The 5,764-nt window shown below is 33.2% G+C and overlaps 2 long non-coding RNA genes across 2 annotated transcripts; both read right to left on the bottom strand.

The window, feature by feature from the left end:
- Positions 1-3,098: 3,098 nt before the first annotated feature.
- Positions 3,099-3,722, bottom strand: LOC106310480. The gene is made up of 2 exons (XR_001263797.1): positions 3,400-3,722; positions 3,099-3,333 (listed from the first exon to the last, which is right to left on the bottom strand). It is a non-coding gene; the product is annotated as an uncharacterized LOC106310480 (long non-coding RNA).
- Positions 3,723-4,660: 938 nt separating this feature from the next.
- On the bottom strand, positions 4,661-5,408 carry LOC106310478. Its single transcript, XR_001263796.1, has 2 exons — positions 5,252-5,408; positions 4,661-4,983 (listed from the first exon to the last, which is right to left on the bottom strand). It is a non-coding gene; the product is annotated as an uncharacterized LOC106310478 (long non-coding RNA).
- Positions 5,409-5,764: the final 356 nt, after the last annotated feature.

A 5,764-nucleotide genomic window follows, 5' to 3' on the forward strand; every position in this document is an offset into this window, starting at 1 on the left:
GACATTCATCATCGGACATCGGTCGACGAAGCTTCAAACCGAGAGAGGCTAGTACAAAAGGTGACATCAGACATGCCTGATACACACAACCATGGAGAGGAGATCTCAGCTGGCACATACGCCAGGCTTATGAGACATAAATTCATTCTTGAGAGTCTTGGAGATAGATTCCAGAAGATAGAAGATGCAACTACAATAATGAAGGACAAATGGCGCAGAGGATATGAAGTAATGAGAGACTTCACTGGTACATGGTTCAATAAACGAAAAGAAGATATGGAGACTTGTTTCCCAACAAGTGCCAGCTTTCAACATCACTAGCCCAATCACCTCCATAGTCAAGCTAAATGACTATAACAAAGCGATGAGTGGGAGGCAACCCACTATTAGGTACTATTTATTTAGTTTTTATTAATATACTATTTATGTTAGTCTTTAATTATTGCAGGTCATAAAAATAAAAAGAAACAAAAATAGATCCGAGTAGACGATTGCCTTAAGTATCGACCGATGAGACACTGTCGACATCGATCGACAGAGCAGTACCTGCATCGACCGATATCAACATCCTTATATCAGTCGACATCCATTCCGGTCTGGTATATCGTTCTAACTCGTTACATTGAGTACTTATGATTTATTATCGCCATAACTCCGACTGAATTTACACTGGGGACAGTGTAGTTTAAGTCTGAGGGGGAGGTTTACTGATATTAGTTTATTCATGAATTTTAAAAATATTTTCAAACATAAAGTTTTTATTGAGTCAAGAAAGGGATATTGAACTTATTAGATTTTTTCTTGTTATCTAACCACTCATTAGCACCATTCTAGAACTTACTAATTGTAGATAGTACTAAAGATACTAAAGTGGAATGAACATGTCAACTATGTTACACTTGCTGAGATTGTTTGAAGGGACCAAAGCTGACCTCTAACACTAAACTTGACACAACTGCTTGTCTTGGGGCTTGGTATACATGGGATCGGATTCATCAAACAAGTCTGGGATGTAAAGCCTTGTGTATATAGATTTATCACCCTCTTTCTCTCTATTTTTGAAATATAGATATTTAAAAAAAAATATTATTATTATATATATTATTATTATATATACACACTACAAGAAAAATGAGTTTTAATAGCGGACGAATAACGCTATATAACGATACTATAGCGGTTTTTGAAGCGCTGTATCATCGCCCGTCATAATAGGTAAAGGACATTACATAGCGGTTTTATGCTCTGCTATCTTTTCTTCCGATACGATAGCGTTTTTTGTATGCAATTAAATATTCTTTAATAGCGTGTTTTTATTGTAATTATTACATTATTGAAAAATAAAAAAAAAATAGAAAAAAATATTTTAAATATTTTAAATTGAATTATTCATAAACTAAAAACGGTTTACATATAAAAAAATAAACCAAAACTAAACCAAGCTTAGACCTAAACCAAGCTTAGACCTAAACATATTTGCTAACTAAACCTAATAACAAAACCACGCCGCTTTCAAGCTTCTTAGCTCCGCCGTCGTCAACCACCATTTGCTGTGACAACCAAGCCCTCGCGTCTCTCTCTTCTTTCCTTCGACGTTGGAGATGACGACGGAATCACCATGGCTCTTCCCACTCACTGTCGTCGAGCTCGTCTTCGGCTCACCACTGCCAAGCTCATCCCATACACCACCGTCAAGTTCGTCTCCCGCTTATCTATCCTCTCCGCGCACCTTTTTCTCAAGCTTCAAGATTTTCTATTCACTGACCATACTCCACCAACTATAGACAGCAAGCTCTCCAACTAATAAAGAAAAAATAAAACGATTTAATCAGTTCTAAACCCTAGAAATCGATTTCAGATCTATATTGATTTCTACCTGTTTCTGGATCGATGAAGCATAAGCAATGGAGAAGCAACGTAGTGAAGTTTCTGTGTGGATTGAAGACCTTCGCGACACTTCTTGAGCAAGCTCTCCTACACTTGGATTTCCAGATCTCGACCATGTTGTCTTCTCATCCTTCCTTCTTCGGAGTCCACCGCCATTCGAACAAGAGGAATAAGAAGAGACGGTGGTGGTGGTGGTTTAGATAATAAGAAAGATGTGCAGAGATACAGAAAAGAAGAAGAGATATGTTGAAGGCGTAGGGAAAGAACAAAATAGAAAGAAAAAAAAAAATCTTAGGCAGAAATAAATTAGAAAAATTGATTAATTAACTGTGGCCGTTGGATAAACATTTATCAAAGACTGAAAGTAGCGATCTTTGTCACCCCACACTGACCAATCAGAAAACGGTTAGTGGATCCCTAACTTTAGATCCAAAAGAAGATCGTGTGGTTCGTATATAACCATCGTATATAACCATTAGTACAAGTCCAAAATTTTTAAATTGTAATATGGAATTAGTTTAAAGGTTTAAAGTAAAAGGTTTAAAGTAAAAGAGTAAAGTTTTAAGGTTTAAATGTTTGAGTATAGGGTTTGAAAAGTTTGTCTTTAGATTTTAGATTTAAAGTTTGAGTTTGGAATAAAAGTTTGAGTATAGGGTTTGAGGATTAAAGGTTTAGACTATTGATTTAATATTAATTTTTGAAAAAGAAATAATTTTTGAATTTTTATTTAGTGTTGATATTTTTTTTAATTACTTTATATTTAAAATTTTGAGTTTAGAATAACACTACAAAAAATATGTACATTGTTAGCGCTGAAAATATGTTATATTAGATGTTTAGCGAATTCATAAATACTATATATACGGCAGCCATCATAGGTACCCCTTCTACGATAGCATTTTTTTGGGATGCTATGAAATATGCACATATCATAGGAGTATATCATAGCAATACTCCTATGATGTTATTACCTTTTACCATAACATATATAGTTTGCTATTATAGAATGAAGATTATAATAGCATTTATCTATGAATCTTGATAATACATTTTCACCATTGAATTATATGTATATTTATATATATATAAATTATCCGGAATGTATGTTTAATTTCTTTTTAAAACATAAATTAAAACTAATTTATAATTAAATCGGTTAAGTTGACTAAAAATAATAAATTGGTATTTTTATAAATTGAATTTTGGTTTACAATTACATTGGTTTACAATTACATTGGTTTACAGTTACAAATTGGTTTAGTAATTAACCCTAACTAAACCTAATACACCCACCAAACTACAATCAGACGATCTTCTTCAGTCCCCGCCGCATCTCCACCGCACGACCACCACCCCACCACCGGCTTGCACCACTGCTGCATCACGCTTGACCGGAGTCGCCGCTATGTCACACCACTGATTTTACTTCCCTGCTCCTTAACAAATCTGTAAACAAAATAAAAATCAATCACAAATTTATAAGAATATAAGAGGAAGGTGAAGTGAGTTTACCTGTGGTGGTGGTGAGGAGGTGAAGCCAACGCAGATCTTGACCAGAGACATACCAGTCCTTGGTACCACCGTATTGTCTCCTCTGCTCACGACCACCAGCTCTGCCCACAAAGAAAAACATAATCAAAACAGAGAGAGAGAGACAGAGAGAGAGAAAGAGGTGACCATGGTGGTGGTGGTGAAGACTACGACAGAATCGAACGGAGTGCGACGGAATCGAGCCCCTTCCCATGTCTTCTCCGACACAACTCTACCATCTCGAACTCCATCTCTCTCTATCTCTTTCGCTTCTGTAACTCTCTCTCTCTCTTCTCAAACACGAGATCTCAGATCTCAAAAATAATTAAAAAACAAATGTAAAAGTACAATTAATCTTGAGCGTTGATTCAATATTATCCAAGGGTGGAAAAAGTGATCCATGCCAAACCAATAGAAAAAAAGGATGAGGATAGCTGAGAGAATGATTTTGGACATTTGATCTAAATCAATCAATGGCTCAAAAAAAAATACATATTATCTTTTTATTTATTTATAGTTATTATTAAATTAGCTAAACTTTAATTGATTTGATATTATAATTTAAAATTTGAAATCTATATTTTTGTATTTGAGTTTTGATGTTGTGTGATTTACTAAATTTGAAAAGATTAAATTTATGACTTTGTATGTAGAGTTTAATTTTGGGGTTTAGAGATTAGATTTAGGGTGTAGATTTATGATTTAGTGTATAAAGTTTAGAATTTAAATTATATATTGTATTTTAAAATAATTAAATTTTGAATTTAAATTTAAGATTATAGCTATATTATGAAAAAATGAAGTTTTAAAGTTTATGTTTAGGGATTAGGGTTTAAACCCTAAAAACTAAAACTTAAACACAGTCCTCAAAACTTAAATATTTTCTTATTTTAATCTTAGATTTTAAGTTTCATTCAAAATTTATATTTTTATAAATTTAATTTCAAATATTAATTTTAAACCTCAAACCATAAACTATACTTATATATATCATATCCCAAATTTATCATATACCATAAACTATAACTAAAAATTTTAAAACTCTTTTTTCATTAGTTAATTTCAAATTTTAAATTTAATCTAAAAGTTTGGTCTTACGTCTTAAATCTAACTAAACCCCGAGACACTATACTCCAAACCCTATAATTATATGAAAATCTTTAATTTATTTAAATAGGAACTTTATAAATATAAAATATAATTTAATTTTTAAACATAAATATCACTCCTTTGTTAATCCTCCTTTTAATTGGTAAAAAATATATTCCATAATTTGTAAACTACAAATTGATTTATAAAAACATAGCAGTCTTAAAACAATGTTACAGGTAAGGATCAACAACGAATCAAAAACAATAGACAAAACTTTGCATTTTGATCATCTGATTTGCAAGTATTTTCTATTTGTCTTGAAGCTCAGTAGCCATTTTATCTTGTGAAGTTTTTGGAGCCTGCACATAACTCATCAGTTCAGTGCCAGACCTAGACAGATTGGGTGAGTTGGAGCAAGCTCTGCATTTGCAATATGGAGCGTCACGGGAGTGTCTGAAACCCCTTTACCAGATCCTGCAACACATGTCAACTACTTATCACAATCAAAACTTATTTTGGTTAACTCTTGATCATACAACACTAAAGTTCATCACAAAGCAAAACTAATCTATCATCATGAAGCAAAACTAATCCATCATCATGAAAAATATAATATCCCTAAAAGCCGAGAAAAGCTAGTCAAACACAAATTTACATTTACAGACAAGCTTCAAGTCTCCATGAATTAAATGAGTAATAGGATATCAACTGATACACTAAAAAAAGAAGGTTTAACATTTACCTTGAGGTCTTGACGATCTTGCAGTTTAGGAACAATGTCTCTGTGTTTCATGTCATCATAAACTTCATCAAATGCAAAAGCAGAAGGATCCTCCTCCAATGTTTTCTTATGCTTGCAACTATATCCACAAGTTGCTTCAGGTGGATAGTTTCCGTACCTGCAGAAAAATGACCACGATTAGCGCTCTTTATTTGTAACATATTCTTCTAAGTTCGAACCTTATATCTACGTTAGAAAATATCAAACGATAATCTTAGCTACACTGTGACCCAACCCTTCAGCTAATCTATCCTGCTCCTTGCCTGAACATAGGATTATACCTAACACAAAGAACTGAAACATAAAACTTGAATCCTCATTACAGAAACAGAACAAAGAAGGGACGATTGGATGTTCAAAATCTCCATATAAGAATGATAGAGCTTAATCCGCCATTAGCATCGTCAAAAGGGATCTTTTCTCTAGCTATTGAGAACTCTACACCAATCCAAGATTATCCCAAACACCAAAAAA

Source organism: Brassica oleracea, chromosome C8 (assembly GCF_000695525.1).
Source record: "Brassica oleracea var. oleracea cultivar TO1000 chromosome C8, BOL, whole genome shotgun sequence".
NCBI classification, from domain to species: domain Eukaryota; kingdom Viridiplantae; phylum Streptophyta; class Magnoliopsida; order Brassicales; family Brassicaceae; genus Brassica; species Brassica oleracea.